Source organism: Mesoplodon bidens (genome assembly GCF_964165515.1).
Source record: "Mesoplodon bidens genome assembly, chromosome: 7".
NCBI classification, from domain to species: domain Eukaryota; kingdom Metazoa; phylum Chordata; class Mammalia; order Artiodactyla; family Ziphiidae; genus Mesoplodon; species Mesoplodon bidens.
Window position 1 is genome coordinate 22,608,268 of NC_138164.1, and position 20,308 is coordinate 22,628,575.

Here is a 20,308-nt window from a genome sequence, read left to right on the forward strand (position 1 = left end):
ATTTACAATGATTGTATTTTTGGTGGTAGTGTTGGTATTGCTATCCTGAGATTGGTGTCTGTGTAGTGTAGGATAAAACATATGAGTACTTACATACTATTCTACCTTTCTCATTCCCAGTGTTTTCAAGAATTGAAATTCTTTGCATAGAAGAAGGAGATATAAATGTAAGTTATAAGAAATTACATAAAATCTCTGTGATCCTCAAGTTAATCAGAAGTATAAGTTTAAATCCATGATTTATTTTAACTTGCACATATATATATATATATGTAATTTTTGTTTCATAACTCTGTTTACTCAAAAGGCCTAGAAACAATGATTTCTCTGTAGCAATAATATTCCTGGCTCCCAGATTGTTGTATTAAAAATACCATTTTCCACTGCAAGAAAACCAGGGCTTCTTGGATAACAAAGTGATTCCAGGTTTGGGGCAGAAAATGTACCACATGAGCTTGGAACATTTTGTCATTAGTAGATCAAGAAAACTATTAAAGACCACAGAGTCATGTCAAAAGGATTGAGGAGGAAACTTAGACTCCTACGGGTTAAACTTGAGACAATTTGAGCATCGATAAGGATAAGAACTATAAATTATTGGAGCTTGTCAATGGATTTATGGTTAAATCACGAGTTCACAAAGTTATTTAAAAAAAATTCCCATTGATCACTGTTGGGAGATGGTAGTGGACCAAATCATTATTTTGAAATCTGGCAAAGTAGGTAAAGAATAAAACACTCATCCTATCATTTCCACTAGAACTAATTCACCACATGAATGAAAAGTTGATGAAATAATTTCTCTTTGTAGAAGTTTTCAGCTCATAAAAAAGAGGGATCATGAAATTTTATTACCATTTTCAACCTCTACTTAATTAATGGATCTAGACATTGACCATTAATGTCTGTCAACAACCTCAAAATAGAGACCATCACTCACAATATGTTTCCAAGTTGGACAACAAGGCACAATCTATGAAACAGCCATGCCAAAAATCAAATCTGAATTTGATCAAATCTCTGTATTCAGCTATCAATTTAAGTAATACAAAGGAGAGAGAAGCATGTTAAAAAACATCATGGGAATGAATGAGCAAAATCCAAAATGTAGGATATTCTACACAACAAATGAGTGGTTTCTTTGACAATAAATTGCTAGAAAAATAAAGAACTGGAAGAAGAATGCATAGGTTAAAAGAGAGTTAAAAGACAGATCACCAATATCTAAGGGTCTTATTTGGATACATATTCAAGAAACAACAACCATAATAAAAAACTTAAAAAATATAAGCATGGACATTTATAATATGATTAGAAATTTAAGTGCTGATGCTTTGGTATTATTAGAAATTAGTATTATATTTTAGATGTGATAATAGTATTGTGGTTATATTTTTTAAAATACATTATGTCAGAAATTCATACTGAAATATTTGAAATGGCATGATGTCTAGAGTTTGCAAGAAAATAATGCAGGAGTGGAATGATGAGTGAGGAAAGAGATGGACCGAGTTTGGGCCATATATTGGTAATTGTTGGGGCTGGATCACAGCTTCATGAATTTCATTACATTATTCTTTCTATGTACATTTAAAATGTTCTATATAAGAAACTTTTCAAAGTACATTAAAAAAACACATATATTCAGAATGGTAGTAGATGAAATTGCTACTACTTTAGCTAGATGGGCATGGCAACATATATACCTACAAAGTTCCTCCGTTTCTCTCCCCTTACGAGATCCTGTTCTGTATCCACTTTCTTCCCAGGGTCTCTTTCTCTTTTTCCTCTTTTCAGCAATATTCTTTTGTTCTCTGTTATGTCTACTGTGTCCTTCCCCTACTTTTCTATCTCCCTTTCTATTTCTTCTACATTGTGCTCTCTTCCTCTTTCTCTACTACATCCTCTTTTTTCCTGATCCCACTAACAACTGGCCATAACACTGAACTGAGATTGTTTTCTCTTTAAAATGGTGAAAACAATGGATTAAAGTTTATGCTTTTGATCTTGTTTGAAAAGTAGGTGAACTGACTAATTTCCTGATGGGGAAGTTGCAGCTTCTTACTCAAACCTGATCGTGGAAAAGTTGAAATCAAAACCGAAACTATTCCAGCTCCCTCTCTGTCCACGGTAGCTGAGATGAGGGGCATCCACACTTATGGGGTCTCCTGATAAAGAGGAAAGACTAAGGGGTACCGAACCTTCCCACTCTGTAACCCACTCGAGTGAGATCTCACAGCAGCAGTCCTGGATGTGCAGAGCTCTGCACTGACCTTCCACCAGGAAACAGAATTTCTTTGGGAGCTGGTGTAGGGTGTGTTTCTGGCGCCTCCCTGTCAGCAACATGGTTGATCACTGCTGATAAACAGCCGAACCATTAAGAAAGTTCCTTCTTTTTCTACTTTATGTCTACTCATGTGAAGTCAGTTGAAAGCTTTCCTTGATCAAAGGCTGCTGGAAGAGGACTACAGGACTTTTATTATTTATTATTTATAGAGCATCACAAGTGTTACACAGTGGTTTGCAAAACATAAAACACCAGAGAGAAGAGCCATGCTGTGAGGAGGTGACAATGTAAATGAAATGTAAACATCATCACGGACAACAGTAAAACCTTTCAGAGGTAGAAATATGGGGTCTTTAATCTGGGGGGAGTCTGGGCAGAAGCAGATTCTAAGAGGAATGTACCTAGAGAAAATCCATGGCAGAATGCCAAATTAATATATATTCCACAGACCATGTATAATTTAATGCTCAGTGGACCTATAAAATCAATGCAAATGAGAATGAAGTATTTCTCATCAAATTATCAAAGGTTTAAAAACTTATACTATGTAATTTTTGTGAAGATGCTGAAACAGTGTCATCATCATACTCATTTCTGGAGCATTTTATATTGGTAGAACACTTTAGGAAAGCAATTTAGTATTGTATATCTGTTAGGATTCTTATGTAAGACTTTAATCCTTTTGCAGTATTTATAACTTTAACATATTGCAGAAGAGAGTACAGTACAATTCAGCCTTTATATACAGCACAGCATTGAACATCCTGTATTCCTATTATCAAGTGCATTTCTTCTCTCTGTTATATCACACTTCCAGACAATTTATTCTAGTCCCCATGAGCTTTTATTCATTACAAGTTTTTTTTGTAACACCCAATATCTCCCTATTATATCAAGAGGTATAGAAGTAGTTTTGCCTTTTAACCCTGTATTTCAATTTCTAGGATCATACTCTAAAGAAATCAAACTAAAAGAAGAAAAAGTAATCCGTATAGATAAAGATATTCATAGCACTATTTATAGTATAAAAATATAAATAACCTGATATCAAGTGGAAGATTCAATAAGTAATTATGATACATTCAATTGATATAGCATTTTTATAGTATTTAAATAATGATTTTGCAGATTATATAGTAATGTAAAGGATACTTAGACTATAATATTAACAAATAAAAGCAAAATATAAATTAAATATCTAGGACTCCCCTGGTGGAGCAGTGGTTAAGAATGTGCCAGCCAGTGCAGGGGATACGGGTTCGAGCCCTGGTCCAGGAAGATCCCATGTGTTGCACAGCAACTAAGCCTGTGCACCACAACTACTGAGCCTGAGCTCTAGAGCCTGCGAGCCACAGCTACTGAGCCCGCGTGCCACAACTACTGAAGCCTGTGTGCCTAGAGCCCATGCTCTGAAACAAGAGAAGCCACCACAGTGAGAAGCCCATGCACCACAAGGAAGAGTAGCCCCTGCCTGCCGCAACTAGAGAAAGCCCGCACGAAGCAATGAAGACACAACGTAGCCAGAAATAAAAATAAATAAATAAAGAATTTAAAAAAGAATTAAATATCTAATGTTACTATAACCAAATCAGAAAAAAAAATGGTCCAGACGAAGAAGAGAGAAGGCACTATAGTAACCTGCTAAATGTGGTCAGAGTAGGATGGTGGGGTTACAGATGATTTGTTTTTGTTTCTCCATTATTTAATATTGCTTGATATGCTAATAAATGTGGGTTTTGCTAATATATATATATATTTTTTAATTTATTTATTATTTACTTTTGGCTGTGTTGGGTCTTCGTTTCTGTGCGAGGGCTTTCTCTAGTTGCGGCAAGCGAGGGCCACTCTTCATCGTCATGCACGAGCCTCTCACTATCGAGTGGCTGCGGAGCACAGGCTCCAGATGCGCAGGCTAAGTAGTTGTGGCTCACGGGCCTAGTTGCTCCGTGGCATGTGGGATCTTCCCAGACCAGGGCTCGAACCCATGTCCCCTGCATTGGCAGGCAGATTCTCAACCACTGCGCCACCAAGGAAACCCACTAATATACTTTTGAAATAAAGGAAATAAAGGAAGTGTAAGTGACAGAATAAACATTGTGTGTCATCTTTTGTGTAAATCTCTACCTACAGTGCAAAGTTAATAAATCTTTAAAATTGGTCAGAAAAACTATTCCAGGGCTTTCTGGACCACTGTCCATGCAAGGACTCTTTGTGGAACGCTATGGAGCTGACTTCTCTAGGGAAGGAATTTGATTTTTCCTATATTATATTTATCTTAATATTTGTACCGATAATAAAAAGGATGCCTGTTCCATAGTAGCTACTTTAGGATTTTCTGTGTGATACTTGTATAATCAAAAATCCATAGCACTAAAATGTCCCTATATAAAGAGATCTTGTGTTTAATAATACAACTGATGACAAAAATAATAAGAAGGAAGTAGTGTAATGAAATTTGTAGAAAATAGTCAAGAAACTTCAAAATGAGATATGTATGTAGGGAAGCTTAGCCCAAACGTCCTCCTATTAAGCTCCCAGGGGCTTGAAGAGGTATTGCTCAGATTCTGAATGACTAATCAATATTGGTCAATAATGATTCTATTTTGATGAAAACAGCACTGCATATTTCTATTTACTCTTCTGACATTTGATAGCATCTGGGCCTCTTTTGAAGTGCTATGTCCTGGGCAGAATGTGAAGTTTGGAGACAGATAGATCTCAGCTCAAATCCCAGCATCACTACCACATACTGGCTGTGTGACCTTGGGCAGGTTACGATGTTTACGTAACACAGCGACTCACAAGAGGTAAAAACAGCCCCCAGCTGGCTGCAGGAATCAGGGCAATAGCTTAAATATAAGGTGCTTTCTATTGATGGTGAATCCCCTGCAGCCAGGTAGAAAGCTTCCTGGCCTCTCACATTGTCACTTTAGAAGTGGCACGAACTGCCCATTAGTGGGAGCGATGTGGTTAATATGCAGCAAGAAAGTCTCCTCAGTGTCCCAGCAAGAACATTTCCACTACTCTGCTCTGAACTTCGACATTCCCCTGCCTCCTGCCTCAACTCCACTCCATTCTCAGCACCATCTGATTGTGTCCTCCTTTAAATCTTCAATCGGCCTCATTTATCAGGATCTCCATACACTTTCATATTTAAATCTACAGTGTTTCTTTGGAACAGACTTGCTTGACCCTTGGTTTTCATTGAAGTTAAATCTCTAACTGACCTATTTCCACCTACCCATTCCCACATTTTCCTTAACAGATCCCATTTATTACCCCCCTGTGCTGCCATGCTCCCCTTGTAAGTTCCAGCCCTCCCATAAGCCCAGCCAGTCCCTTAGCTGACATTTGGCAATAAATCTCACAAACCTATGCCAGGAGCACATGCCTTTCTCTTCCTGGAAAGGGAAAATCAATGATCAGGCCAAAGGATGCTGATGTAGGTAACTGTGTGCTAATTATCAGCTAATAAATCAGCCCTCCCACCCCTTTCACATCACCCACAACCAACTCCTTCTGAGCATGAGGCAGTATTGCAAAGTGGATATGAAGTGAAGGCTCTGGCATCTGAGTCCTCAGGAGAATCATGATAAAAAAATGTAAAATTCGTAGTGCCTGGAATTTGGTAAGCACTCATCAAATGTGAGCTATTGTAACATCTCCACATACTCTACAAGGAAGCTGTGGCCAGCTGTTGTTTGACCTCATGGAGGTCACTCAGTGCAGCTTCTAGGACCCTCTATCTTTCACAATTCTCACCCTTCTTCTCCCCTCTTTTCTGAATTTCCCAGTTGACCTGACCAGAGGCTATTTACTGTTGTGGAATCCTAAACCTCTTAGAACGTGAAAAAGCTATGGGCCCATAATTTTGCATGTAACTTTTGGAGTTCACAAAACTTCTAAATACCATCTCTGAACCTCAAGTTTTTTTTTTAACTTTTAATTTTATATATATTTTTTATTTTATATTTTATATTTTTAACACAATATTGATTAACAATGTTGTGTTAGTTTCAGGTATACAGCAAAGTGATTCAGTTATACATATAAATGTATCTATTCTTTTTCAAATTTTTTTCCCATTTAGGTTGTGACGTAATACTGAGCAGAGTTTCCTGTGCTAAAGAAGATATGGCACATATATACAATGGAATATTACTCAGTCATTAAAAAGAATGAAATAATGCCTTTTGCAGCAACATGGATGGACCTAGACCTCAAGTTAAGAGCCCTAGGTTTTAGGATTAATTTTTCCAGTGGAGATTTTTCTTTAAGTATTTTAAATCACCATCATTTAAGTTATTAATATATCTCTGTTGGTATACGTATATTTTTACATAAAGTAAGGCATTTCCTTGATGGGGGCTAATCAAGTCAAATAAGCAAATCATTTTGATCTATACAGGCTGAATTGGATCAACTTGTAGAAGAGGTTTGCATTGCCCTCGAGGGCATCGACAGATAGCCAACCTAGATTCCAGCCCCCAGTGCTGTCTCTTACTGTGTTATCTGACAGTAAGAAGTGCCTAACTTCCCTGGTTTTTGTTTTTCATCTATAGAATAAAGATAATAATTCTAACAATATGGGATCCCTCAAGTGATTAATGATTAAGTAAGATAATACTTATGAAGCCCTTACCATAGCACCTGGCACATTGTATGTTTTCCGTAAGTGTTAGCTACCATTAAATGACAAGTCTATCTCCTTTTCCTATTTAAAATCATTTGCATAATTTGACAATGCTGCAGATCTTGTGGAGTTGTGATAGCAAATAATGATTTGCCCAAAGCTTTTTAGATGGACAGGCACAAATCCAAGAACAATATCTTGGCCAGTGAAGTAAACCTCCTTCCATCCTTTCTGACCCCAAAAAGAAATCAATGGGCAAGGATAAATGTAACATTTGCTATATTTAAGGAAACTGATTTTGGAGACATTTTCTCTTCAGCCATAAATTCTTTAATACCTAAGTACTTATAAATAAGCTGCCACCATTCTGTGTTTGTTTAATGGCATTCTTAGGTTTCACCTTTGTATTGACAAGTCCTGTTGTGGGGAAGCTGCCTTTGAATAGCAGGAAGGACCACAGTGCTGTGCATGACATTTATTTACCCAGCTCTGGTCCATGGTAATAACTAATTTTATAATAAGATTTAGCTACTTTGCTAGGTAGAAATAAAATTTCATGTTTAGTGGCTTATTTCTTATTTAATTTACACTAATCACTGTTTTAAACAAAACACATGACATACAGCATGTGTTTTGTTTAAAAGCACATCATAGCATGTCAGCATGTGACATACACAGGAGACCCAGGGTCTTCAATCCTCCTGTCTGGGTGCAATGCTAAGCCCAGCTTCGAGGTGAAAGACATATACATTTTCTGAGTGAATCAATATTTCATAGAGTGTGCCTGTGATTTATAAATAAATTAATCTATATGTGTTGAGGCTTTTCTTACTGTGATTTGCATCTATTTTCTAGCTCTAAGTTCCTTAAATTTGAATGGAGAAAGCCTCATTGGGACTTTCCTTTTATTTGCAAGACCTAGAAAGAGCCAAGATAAATCTTCCCGTGACTAGGAAGCAAACTTTTATTTCAGGAGAAATTACTTTACATCTAAATTAGCTTGTATCTCCAGAAATCTTGTCTCAGGTGTGATAAGCCATAAATAATTACCAATGTCATGTTGGTGAAATTAAAATCCATGAAAAGCTATTTGAAGCAATTTACAACTTGACAGAGGAAAGAGATTCTGTTTAAAGGGTAGTAAATTTTTCCTCCACTGAATTTAGACTAAGGTGCAGAGAGGATGAGAATTGGAAGAAAACAAATTAAAATTTTGTCCTTTCTTCCCTGGAACTTTAATATTAAGGTTGAGTGTATGCCCATCTTCCCAAGTGAAAAACCAGTTTCCACATCCTTTCAAACATTTTCTTTCCTTTGAATGATTTCAGGAACATTGCGAGGTCATTTTGTTTGGATTTCTATTTCCTAAGTTTTCTCATTTTGGTTTGTACTTCGACATGGGTGCTAAACTACAGTATCTTTGGAGAAAAGCACCTTAAGGCTTATTGCAGGTTCTGGTCGCATAGTAAATGTTCCTTTCTGGAGCTGGCAAACTGTTATCTTGACTCAAATGCTAAGCTTCTGTCACAAGCCATCCATTCACATGGATGTCAGGCATGGCTGGACAGTGCCTCACAGTGAGCAATGTGGATCATATATCTGCCCTGAAAGAGAAATTTATTTGTCTTAGGTCTCTGACAACACTTGATTACAAGCCAGGCTCCTAGCACTGCAGAAGCTCTCACCAGACAGGCAAGCAACCAGCTTAGACCAGACGCAAGAGGGAAGAGATATGGGAACATATATGTATGTATAACTGACTCACTTTGTTATAAAGCAGAAACTAACACACCATTGTAAAGCAATTATACTCCAATAAAGATGTTTAAAAAAAAAAGAAAGAAATCAGTCTTTTATTCTAGTCTGCTCTTGCTGTTGGTATTTCTTCCATTCTTAATTATCACACTTGTCACCTAGACCCTGGAAAGATGAATGTCATATCCCATATCATGCTGCAGAACCATTTTCTGAGCAAATACCCTCTTGCAGACATCAGAAGTACAAAGAACAAGAAGGAGAAACATCAGCTAAGGTCAAGCGAGGGAAACAGCATATTGAGGTGAGTGAGGTAGGCTCTGCTAGCTCTTTCCTTGGGTCACTGAATCTTCCTGAGGAACTTAGATCCACGAGCCTTTACAATTACTCTGTAGGCTGCAGTGTCAGCAGGAAGGTGTCCCATGTGACTCCCTGGGAGTCTTGGTCTAGTCTTGCAGTAATCTGCTCTTAAAGTTGTTAAAGTGGGTCAAAAGGGCATGACAGCCAAAGTTGGCCAAAGAAAAACACGAGGTCTGAGTTTTAATTGTCCACAGGCTACTTATCCCTATTTATTATTATACATGTATATATTTTATTGGAATATAGTTGATTTACAATACTGTGTTAGTTTCAGGTGCATGGCAAAGTGATCCAGTTATATATGTATATATATAATTTTTTCAATTATAGTTTATTGAAGATATTGAATATAGTTCCTGTGTTATTCAGTAAATCCTTGTTGCTTATCTATTTTATGTATAGTAGTGTGTATCTGTTAACCCCATACTCCTAATTTATCCCTCACCCACCCCTTTCCCCTTTGGTAACCATAAGTTTGTTTTCTATGTCTGTGAGTCTGTTTCTGTTTTGTAAATAAATTCATTTGTATTATTTTTTAGATTCCACATGTAAGTGATATCATATGATATTTGTCTTTCTCTGTCTGACTTACTTCACTTAGTATGATAATCTCTAAGTCTATCCATGTTGCTGCAAATGGCATTGTTTCATTCTTTTTTATGGCTGAGTAATATTCCATTGAATATATATACCACATCTTTTTTATCCATTCATCTGTTGGTTGGCACTTATGTTACTTCCATGTCTTGGCTATTGTAAATATTATTTTATATTTTTATTTTTGCTGAGCTTTGTTTTCTTTTTATCTATTCTGATTCCATGTTCCTCCCTATTTTGTTCACCTCAAGTAACTATTGTTACATATCCCCAAACACATATAGCAACAGAATGCCCATGTTCACTGATCTGACATCTTGTTTTGAAGAAGACTATTTTTTAGAGCAGTTTTAGGTTCACAGCAAAATTAAGAGGAAGGTTCAGAGATTTCTCATATGTCTCCTGCCCCCACACATGCATAGCCTACCCAGTTATCAGCATCTTCCACTAGAGTGGTACATTTATTATAGCTGATGACTTACATTGACATCATAATCACTTAAAGCCCATACTTTACATTACAGTGCACTCTTGGTGTTGTATATTCCATGGGTTTGGACAAATATATAATGACACATATTCACCATTGTATATCACACAGAGTATTTTCACTGCCCTAAATATCCTTGTGTTCTGCCTATTCATCCCACTCCACCCATGCAGCCCCTGGCAACTGCTGTGGCACCTCATTTTTTTATAGATTTCCATTCATAACTCATTGTGTATAACAAGAAGAATGTGTCACTTTTCAAAAAAATCCTCCCCAACTTCACAGAGTGAAGTAAGTCAGAAAGAGAAAAACAAATACAGTATGCTAACACATATATATGGAATCTAAAAAAAAAAAAAATGGTACTGATGAACCTAGTGTCAGGGCAGGAATAAAGATGTAGACATAGAGAATGGACTTGAGGAAAAGGTGGAGAGGGGGAAGCTGGGGCAAAGTGAGAGTAGCATCGACATATATACACGACCAAATGTAAAACAGTTAGCTAGTGGGAAGCAGCCGCATAGCACAGGGAGATCAGCCCTGTGGGTGGGATAGAGAGGGTGGGAGGGAGATGCAAGAGGGTGGGGATATGGAGATATATGTATGCATATGGCTGATTCACTTTGTTGTACAACAGAAACTAACACAGTATTGTGAAGCAATTATACTCCAATAAAGATCTACTAAAAAATAATATGGCTGTTTGTGTTTATTTATGACTTCATTCCTATATTCTATGGCTGCAGGTCTTGCATCTTATTTTGCCTTACTGGGTAGAATTTTATGAACCTGTCACTTCACTTTCTTTACTGTTTTTCTTGACTGTAATGGGAAATGAGTTAATATATAGCCAGAGGCACATCATTATTGGAAGAGTTAGGACAAATTAATGGTGATTAACTAAGATCATGTGGTTCAAAGTTAAATTTGATGTTAAGTATTTTTGCCCCTATGAAAATTTTTGTAATTAAATCATGAAATATTAAATTGGCCAGGAATGATATTCAGCTACCATGAATCTGGAAAGTGCCACGTTCATTCTATAGTTTTACATATGCTTAATTACTTTTACTAAGAAAAATTAAAATTATTTTAAAAATGTAATAATACATCCTTACATCTCCATGATACTTCAATATATCTTGACATACATATATTTATTCTCAATATCATTAAACCATTTTAATTTCTTGAAAAACAGGTGATACATTTAATTAACAATATAATTCTTTAACAGGTGAATGAACTAACTTCTGTTAAACCCTGATTATTTCTAGCTATTTCACATAAGCTATTTAATTTAATCCCATAGCAGCCCTGAACATTTATCTTTACTTTTCGGTTACTCTCATTTTCCAGATGATGAAATTTGAGGCTTAGAGAAGTTAAGCAAGGTAGAAGGTAGTAGGGCTAGGATCAAAATTCAAATCCACCTAGATCTTAAATCATTGCCTGAAAACTCATATTCATTGCCTATGCTGTTAATCAGGATTTGTGGTTTATTGTAATTATAAATAAATTCATTTGGATTGGCTTGTAATATTGTTTCATGGTTTGTCATGTCTGAATATGGGGTCTATGGGTCTAGCTTTATGAAAAGGTCAGGTTGTTGAATCATTTACCTCTCCTGGCAGCCTAGAGGGATTAATTAGTTGTATATGAGGGAAGAGCCTCTAGTAGTGTAACAGGCCGCTCAAGCACTGAGAAGGGAAGAGTAATTCAGAGGTTTGTGGTTTCAGGGAGATCAGAGAAGAGACAGGCTGATTTTGAGAAAAGGCAGAACAAGAAGATCCATGGCTCTGTGTTGTCATTTGGTAATTCAGAGAAATAACAAGGTAGTGTCTCTTGGTTTTTAAATATTGGGACTTGTTCTACTTGATTGATAATAAACTTAGAGAGAATCAAAACAGAATAATTAAAACTGAGTTAGGAAGATACAAAGAAGCAAAGAAATAGGACTGAAGGAAAATACAGTACTTCAAAATATTATCAGTAGTTATGTCTGGGAGTAGAAGGGCAAATTATGTTTCCCTTTTTTTTTTAACTTATGAATTATTTATATTAAATATGCACTGTAAACACAATTTAGAAAAAAGTACATTATTATTATTACTATCATTTTTTGGTAACATAACATGATGATTTTTAAGTACTCTGGAAGCAAAGACTGATTGAGTTTTAAAACTAGTTTTACAACTTACTAGCTTTGCAACATTGGACAAGTTATACACCCTCTCTGAGCGTTGGTATTTTTACTTATTAAGTTACTACTGAGTACTATTTATTGAAAAAGTGACTGCTATTATAATTAATATAATTACAATTATTATTCCTAGTGTCTAGAATGTGTTGTTAATTATTAGTGGAATCGTTTAGTTTTCTTCTTTTTATGAGTTAACAACTTTATTTTATTTTAAATAATTAATAATTAAAAGTGTGATATTTCCTAAAGATTTTTTCCCCTAAAAATATCCAGATCATAACTTCAAGGTTCACCTCAGTACCCCCACCCCGCCAGCATCACAAACCAGCTACTGGCTGTGCAGAGATGGCAGGGAAAGCTTAGATGAGGGAGCGCTCTTGCTCAGCCAGGATATTTCAAACCTTCAGTTGGTGACTGTAATACTGGGAAGCTGTAGGAACTGCATATCTGTGCTATCAGCTCACCCATGGGGCCTCAGAAGTTCCATTTCTCTCTTAATTTTGAGAAACTCAATAAGCATTCAATACATGTTTAAATATAAGATTTTGACTACATGTAACCCAAATATATTCCAGGTTCTATGTGGCCCACATTTGTCACAGTGTCACAAGAGAAGAAATACAGTCCTGCAACTAAAAGTAATAAAAGTGATTCCAATCTCTACTTACTCTCTCAAAGAACATCACTATTACCAGTCACAACACTGACATAGCACTACAAAAAGCTATTTTTTTCCTCAAGAGGAATTTCTCAAGACTTAATTTTTCTTAAAATTCTTTTCCCTATTCATCTTGCTCTTCCCCTCTCATATCCCAAGGCTTCCTCTAAGACTCTCCCACCCACAATATTCACCTTCTCTTGTCAAAACTGCCTCTCACTTTATACCAGTCAGGCTTCCCTTGTGTTCTCCCACCCCAACATTTTTATTCTTATTTTTCCTCTGGAGTAAACCATGGCCTTTTTGACTAAAAATATTCTAGTTTTCTCTTTTCCCACCCACCACAACAATACACCCATCTACTGAATATGACCAAGGGCCTGAAGAGGATATAGAGAATAAAATATTCTGTATACCCATTACACATGACAGCTATATCATGTTTAAAGCAAGCACAGGGATGTTGTAGTTTCCAAAGATATTTTATTATATTAAATGACTATATATGCAGCAAATTGCCTTCATCCCATTATACTTTTCTATTATCAATAGTACTAATAGGTACAGTTAGTCAAACACCTACTATGAGCTAACTATTGTATAACCTACTATGTTATCTATTCTTCATAACAAACTTCTGAGAGTTTAGCTAGCTTGCCTAAGGCGATATAGTAAGTGGTAGAATTAAGACTTAATCTGAAAAAAAAGGGATTTAATCTTGATCTCAGATCTACATAACTCCAAAGCCCATTAGATTAACCACTATACTATTTCTAAGTAATTATAAGAGTACAGCTTCTGGTTAAAAAAATAATCATCCATGGTCCAATACTGGGTTAGTACCTGAGCTTATTAGCAGCTGGAAGACACTACGTTCTATTCCCTCATATAGAATGGAATTAATTCGATGATTTTATGGGTGCATAAACAAAGGCAAGAAGAGAAGTGGATAGTGTTACATCTGTTATATCTGATTTCTCCTCTAAAGGTTTATGACTCTGATAAATTTCTGAAGAAGAGTGTTAAGGACAAAATGACAACACTCCTTTGTTGACTGCTTCAGATTTTCTAGTTCTGAATTTTACTTTTAAGTGAATAAAGCCTCCTCAGTCATAAATCCTAGAATATTTGAGCTCCTGGGTTTAGATGCAAGTATGTTTGAGCCCCTATTGCACAAGTTGGCTCTTGCTTTTGACACACTTTGAACATTTCCTTATGGGACAAGCATGTAGAACACAGGCCTGTAAAACTCAATCATTCTGAGTTTAAAAACATGTGTGGAGGAGACCAACGTCAAATGCATCAACATCTTTTTGTTCATCCTTTCTGCCAGCTGCCACTAAAAGTTAACTTTGCTTTAGATTGCTGGTCGATGTGTGTGTGTGTGTGTGTGTGTGTGTGTATGTGTAAATAAAGTATTTAATATGCATAGCCTGTCTTACTATCTATATAAAATGCATCAGCCTGGAAATCTTATAAGGATAAATCTTTCCCTCTAGATTTTGAAGCTATTTTTCCCTCTAATCTTGGCTGGAGACATTGTGAAAATGGCTTCTTACCCAGTTCAGCCCTACTCCTGTGGCCAACCATAGCAGAGAGTGGAAAATGCATGGGGTATAAATTGCTGAAATAAAATGATTGAAGAGCTTTCAGGCCCCAAGGAAAACCTGGCTTCTTTAGCTGGATATGAGTCAAAAGGCATGTCTCAGTTGCTAAGACAATTCTTTCATCCCTGGTGAGTAAATACAGAGCCCACGACACGTTCTGTCTTCACCCATGGACTTCACCCAGATGGTTCTAGCAACTCCAGGGAGACGATATAAGATTAGCCCTAGGTGTTATAAACAGAGTCTGAGAGTTCTTAGCATGTTTCCACCTATGTTGACTGTGTTACAGTAGTATGTCTGAGCTAAACCCAAGTTGATATACTGAACAGTAATGATTTACCATGGCAGCAAAAGGCTTTCACAGGCTGTCTTTCCACCAGCTAGTACCAGGCAAGATTAGTCTTGTCTCTTCTTCTCTTTTCCTTTAGCTTCAAACAGCATAAGTTGTCTTCAAATATACTTGAGTTGTCATATTTTCTCTCACTCTAGTTACAGCTATCAGAACTTTTCACTGTGGCCTTTTCAGATTCTTGTCTTTCTTTGCCACAAATTAGAGTCACAGGTATTGCCTCATTTGTTTACTGTAAGAATTAACTTCAAATTGTCTCAAAATATCTACTATTCCTCCAAAATGCTTTCTTGCCTATAAACCTTTCATATGATACCATCTAATTCTGTTGCTTCCTAGCAACAAGGCCTGGTGAGTTGAGGATGAATAGGCTGTATTAATTAAGTAGGATGGGCCAAAGCTGATGACAGAGAGGAAAAGCCCTCTCTGTTTCTTTTCCCCCACAACCTTGGGTTTGGACAGATAAATATATTAAATCTAAATTGCACTGTGTATGTGAAAAAAAAAATTTGAGAGCATATTTTTAACAGAGGGAAGACTACTCTTAAATATTAAGTTAGAAGAACTCAAATTCTAGCACCTATTGTATGAGGCCTTGATGGAAACCTAGACTTGACTTCTGGTTGGGTCAGTCCATGTTTCAGGGGAGTGTGTGTGTGTGTGTGTGTGTGCGCGTGTGTATGTGTGTGCGCGTGTGTACGTGTGTGTGTGTAACAGGTACAATGATAGACTAAAGAGTTGTAATTAGAGCAGAGTGACACAGAGAGGAGAAATCAAAGACCAATTCACATGTGAGATATTTGATGCAACTGGGAAAGAAGAGAAAACTGAGAGGCGAATAATAAACCCAAGGAAAGCCGCCTGACTTCTGGGCCCATTAACATGTGATCAGTTTAATATACAAGTTAAAAATGTATTTCTTGTAATTACTTTTACAGTAAAGTTGAAGATAATTATTTTCATAGACTAAAAACTGTTACTCATACTTTCACAATTCAATCCAAATATTTTCATTCATAAATATTCCCTCCCAGTTTTCACCTCTATACATTGATTTTTACATAATAGTCATAGTAGAAACAATTTGTGTTCTTTGTTTAATAAACATCATATCAAATGTGTTCCTTGCTGTCTAGTTCTCAAAATCATTTTCATTTTTAGTCGCTACAGCTTAAGTGGTTGTTGGATATTTTTAGACTGTTTTGACATGTAGCTATTATAACTAAAACTGCAGTAAACATATTCTTGAGCACAACTTGTCTTCTTTTTAATTCTTTACTTAAGATAAATCCACAGAAGCTAGTGTTTGGGTCAAAAGCATGAGTTTTTTGCTTACGGTTCTTGAAATTACTTGCCAAATCACTTTCCAAAAGGACAAAAAATAATGCCAATATACAAGTTTATATATTACAACTTTCATAATAATCCTATTATTGTGTTTTATAATTTAAAGGTAATTTTCAAGCTGAAGATTGCATCTCTACTTATTTAATATATTCTTTGTTTAGTTGTAAGGTAGAGTACATAAACTTATCATACTATTCATTTTTTATAAGATTTACTTCCTGCGATCATTTTGTTTTATTTTGTTAAATTTATTCTTTCTAGCTTTGTACTATCACCCCAATTTTAAAATCATCATCTATCATTCCCTCAAGTTTTGTAACTTACATTTAATAAACATGATTTCTTACATCATCATCCAAACTCTGGATTTAAAAACAAAATTAAAAACAAAACCCACCACCTACAAAACTCAGATCTTCCAACTCTACCTCTATTTCTGTCTTAGATTTATTTCTTATGATGTTTGCTTTTCCACTGAATTTACTTTATTTTATTTTTTGTTTATTTTTGTAGTTCTAAACATTCCAAGAAAGTATACCTAAGTGTGGATTTATTTTGACTGCCTGGCACATAAAATGAACTTTATACATATTTATGTATAGATGATTTCCCAGAGTTAAAGGACATGACTCTCCAGAATGAAAAAGCCCAAGTGCCCAAGAAAATGAATTGCTTCTGGAGAGTTTTTTGTCTTTCTGTTCTGGGAAATTATCTCTATTATTTTTAAAATACTTTCCTCATCTCCATTTTCTTAGTTCTCTCTTCCTGAAATTCCTGGATTAGGTCTCCTGGATTGATTTCCTGTTAGCATCATTTTTTTTTTTCTCCTCAGATTCTGTCTTTGACTTTTTGTTCTACTTTCTGGGAGATCCTGATTTTAGCCTCTAAACCAATGGGAGATCATAGCCTATAACCCAGACCCCCAATCAGGACTGAGACAGTCATCTGCCAGGGTTGGTGCTGAAGATGCTCAACAGAGTCCCACTCCAAGAGTTGCCCTCGCTGGCTTTCCTGAAAGCCATATAGCCCATCTTGGGGGCTGTCTGCATCCAGTGACTGGTCAATGTGGGTTATAAGTACCTGGCCTCTTGCCTCAGTTAAGACAATTCTAAAGGGTCATACCAGCTGAACAACCCCCTGAGGTCTCTATGGCAACTGCATCCATTGGACAAGTCAACTTCTCTCTCTGCCTAGTCCTGCTTCTTTCACTCCACAAATGTGTTTGTCCCAAAAGTTCTCCCCAGTCAACATTCTGCTCACAAATTTCAGTTTCATTCAGTCTCATCAGGAAGCTGACCTATAACAAAACTGTTCTTTTGAATTTCCAATTTCTTAGCTTTCTCTTCCTAGGTATTGGATAACTTGGATTTTTTTTTTGCAGTACGCGGGCCTCTCACTGTTGTGGCCTCTCCCGTTGCGAAGCACAGGCTCTGGACACACACGCTCAGCGGCCATGGCTTCACAGGCCTAGCCGCTCTGCAGCATGTGGGATCTTCCCAGACCGGGGCACGAACCTGTGTCCCCTGCATTGGCAGGTGGACTCTCAACCTCTGCACCACCAGGGAAGCCCTGCCCTTGTTTTATAATTTTTTTTGTATTGTTTTAGTTCTCATATGTTGTCTCCATTATGGCATTTTAACTCTCATGTTGGAGATGTTTCTTGAGTGTTTTTTGACCCTCAGTTTTTGGAAGCAATGTACACATTTGTGGGTTTTGTTCCCTGGAAGGTTTTACTCTATAGAATGAAGAGGTGACCATTGTTATCATATACTCGCAAATGCCAGGAGTTTTTCTCTGAGGCATTTAATCTCCAGAGATGAATCCTCCATCTTCAGCCTAATGAATGGGATCTGTAGTCAAGCATTCCAAAGAGGGAGTAGTCAGAAGAGGGGAGTATGTGTAGGTGTACATTTCTACATTCTGCATTTTAACTGTGCATCTCATTCAGCTTTTATTATTATTGCATTTTCTTTTTCTGGATCACTATTAGGTTCCTGTGGTTTTTTAAAACAATAGCTTCACTGAGATATAATTCACATACCAAAAATTCACTCTTTTAAAGTGGACAAAGAAGTATTCTTAGTATATTCACAGAACTGTACAACCATCACAACTGTCTAATTTCAGAACACTTTCATCACCTCTCCTCCAACCCCAACAAAAATACCCTGCACCCCTTAGCAGTCAGCCTTATTCTGCCTTCTGGACAGCCTCTAATGACCACTGGTATACTTTATGTCTGTATGGGTTGGTCTATTCTGGGCATTTCATATAAGTGGGATCACACAATGCATGACATTTTGTGTCATAGCTCTTTTCACTCAGTTTTCAAGATTCATCCATGTTATAGCCTGCATCAGTATTTTATTTATTTATTCCATTATATAGCTATGCCACATTTTGTTTATCCACTTGTCAGTTGGTTGATATTTGGTTATTTCCACTTTTGGACTTTTATGAATAATATTGCTATGAATATTTGTGTACAAGTTTTTGTGTGAACATATATTTTCAGTTACTTTGAGTATGTAATATATCTAGGAAAGAATTTCTAGGTCACATGGTAACTCTATGTTTCATGTTTGGAGGAACTGCCAAACATTTTTCCAAAGTGGCTGCACCATTGTACATTCCCACCTGCAATGTTTGAAGGTTCCAATTTCTCCACATCCTCATTGACATTTCTTATTTTCAGTCTTTTTGATTATAGCTATCTCATCATGGTTCTGATTTTCAGAACATCTCATGTGCTTATTGATCATTTTTATTTCTTCTTTGGAGAAATGTCTGTTCAAAACTTGCTCGTTTAAAAATTAAGTTAATTGCCTTTTTATTATTGAGTTGTAAGAGTCTTTTTCATATTTTAGCTGTGAGTCCTTATCATATAAAAATTTATTAAAATTTTCTCCCATTCTGTGCATTATCTTTTCATTTTCTTGATGGTGTCCTTTGAATCACAAAATCTTTTAATTTTGATGATGTCAAGTTTACCTATTTTTGTAAATAGTGCTACAATGAACCTAATAGCCAGGACATGGAAGCAACCTAAATATCCATCAACAGAGGAATAGATAAAGAAAATGTGGTACATATATACAGGGGAATATTACTCAACAATGAAAAGGAACAAAATTGGGTCATTTGTGGAGATGTGGATGGACCTAGAGACTGTCAGGAAGAGTGAGGTAAGTCAGAAAGAGAAAAATAAATATCATATATTAATGCATATATGTGGAATCTAGAAAAAAATGGTATAGATGACCTTATTTGCAAAACAGAAATTGAGACACAGACATAGAGAACTAACATATGGACACCAAGGGGGGAAAGTGGTGTGGGATGAATTGGGAGATTGGGATTGACATGTATACAATATTGATACTATGTATAAAATAGCTAATTAATGAGAACCTACTGTATAGTTCAGGGAACTCTCCTCTGTGGTGTCCTAAATGGGGAGGAAGGGAATATATGTATATGTAAAGCTGATTCACTTTGCTGTACAGTAGAAACTAACACAACATCGTAAAGCAACTATACTCCAAAAAAATTAATTTAAAAAATATTTACCTATTTTTTTAATTTTGTTTCTGTGCTTTTTATGTCATATCTAGGAAACCATTTCTTCTAGGAATTTTATAGTTTTAGATCTTACATTTGATCCATTTTGAGTTAATTTTTGTACATGGTGTGATGTAGCATTCCAATTTCATTCTTCTATGTGTGGATATGCAGTTGCCCCAGCACCATTTATTGAAAAGACTAATTCTTTCCTCCTTAAATTGTCTTGGCATCCTTGTCAAAAGTTAATTGACCATAGGTATATAGATTTATTTCTGGACTTTCAATTCTATTCTATTGACATAAATATCTATCCTTATACCAGCACAACATAGTCTTGATTGCTTTAGCTTTGTAGTAACTTTTGAAATGGAGATGTGGGAATTCTTCAACCTTATTCTTTTTCAAGATTTTTTGGCTGTCCTAGATCCCTTGCATTTCCATATGAGTTTTAGGTTCAT